The sequence below is a fragment of the Fulmarus glacialis genome, unplaced genomic scaffold (genome assembly GCF_000690835.1).
Source record: "Fulmarus glacialis isolate BGI_N327 unplaced genomic scaffold, ASM69083v1 scaffold4359, whole genome shotgun sequence".
Lineage (NCBI taxonomy): Eukaryota > Metazoa > Chordata > Aves > Procellariiformes > Procellariidae > Fulmarus > Fulmarus glacialis.
Genome location: NW_009232476.1, coordinates 666 through 2,437, shown reverse-complemented (window position 1 = coordinate 2,437; position 1,772 = coordinate 666).

Here is a 1,772-nt window from a genome sequence, read left to right as displayed (position 1 = left end):
CAAAGCCATGGCCATGCCCCGCTGTGCCACAGCAAGGAGGGGGCTCCCCCCAACACCCACACCTATCTGGCTTAGTATTGACTGGGGTGCTGGGGATGGGGACGGGGGGTCCCAGCACATGCTGTGAGACAGCGTTCTGCCATGCCTCATGCAGCTGAACAGTGTAACTCACCATTGCTACACGAGCCCCATGGCTGCTTTTCATCACCGTATGGCACCGGCAACAGCTGGGAGGGCTTTACTACTGAGCCTTAGCCCCAGGAAAGCATGGCACTGCCCCGGCCATCTGTGAGACTTCAGATATCTGCTGCGGTGCAGCACATGAGGTATGGCTCAGGTGTGCGTCCCATGCCACCTCAACCTCCTCCCTCCCTTGGTGTGCCTGTGTTGCTTCTTGCTAGTGCTGCTTGTAGGGTCTATGAGCCTCTCCCCCATGTGCAGATTTTGGGCATGAGGCCCCATTGTCCCATGGCCAAACTTGTAACCTATTTGCTTTAACTGTCACGCCGTGCTAGGAGGCACCTCCAGCATGTTGAGGTTTTAGAAGTAGTTGGGCAACAAGCACCTGACCACCAAGGGGACAGGCACGAACAAAGTCCTTTGGCTGCATGACCAGCACCAGCCCAGTCACAGCACCATAGCCCAGCTCCTCACAGTTAAAGAAACAAAAACCACCCAACTCCCCAGTGCAGCTCTCCTGGGGAGAGCTACCAGTCTGGTAATGAATGGAGTTATTTCTTCTGAGGGCCCAGAGAAGACAGCAACATGTCTTTGGGGCCATGAAAATGCCTTGCTCAACTCTTATGAATAGAGGCCCTTTATTTCCAAATTGCCGGGTATGTTACCTCTACTAACTCACGGCTTTGGCAATGCCCTTCAGTTCGCTTGTAGAACAGCTGGCTTGACAAGGATTTGGAGCGGATTTAAAAATACCCTTGTCAAAGCAGAGCCCGTTGCATCTGTTCAGAGCTTTGTGCAAACATGCAGTCAGGGTTAGCTTTTCAGCAGGCGGCACACCCAGGCACAGCCCTGCCCCGGCGGCCAGCGGGGAGCAAACAAACCCGCCATTTGCTCAGGCAGATGGTCAGATGCCCAACGGGCTCTGTGTGCGTAGGACAAGCGGGAGCCTGCAGGGAGCAGGTCTCACAGGCTCCCGTGGGGGAAGTGGAGAAAGCCACCTCCTCCCCATTTTAAAGCTGGGTGTGGGGGAAAAATGATATTCACAGACGGACTCGCCTTGTGCCCCAAGGAGTGTCAAGGGCAGAGCCACAATTAGCTTGTGGGATAGAGGAGGTTCTCGCTATGGGCTGACAGCAATGGCTCATGCTTCCCGTCAAAGGCTCAAAGGAAGGAGACACTGGGGACAGGTCTACTGGCAGGCAAGAAAACAGTATCTCCCAGGGGGTGGCAGGCGTTGCTGAGGGAGGAAAGGCATATGTTCATTCCAACAAAAGACCCATCTCTCCTGCTAATACCACTTCTAGCCATACAGATCGGCTCCTCTCCTTCTGGCATTTTTTGCTTTTGCTAGATAAATCTGTCTTGCTTCACGATGGGAGTGAAAGACAAGCAGCAGGTGAATGTACTGGCAGTCGTACTATTTTAAATACATCTTTCGGGTATTTCTGAAAGGACGTTGGGGGCGGGTGGAATGTGTCTATACTGGCATTTGTATGGTATGTCCCTAAGGCCTGGCTTCAGCTAAAGTTATTGTTCAAATGCTTCATGGTTTCCCCAGGCTTCTTCAACCCCTTATTTTTCCTCCAAGTTAG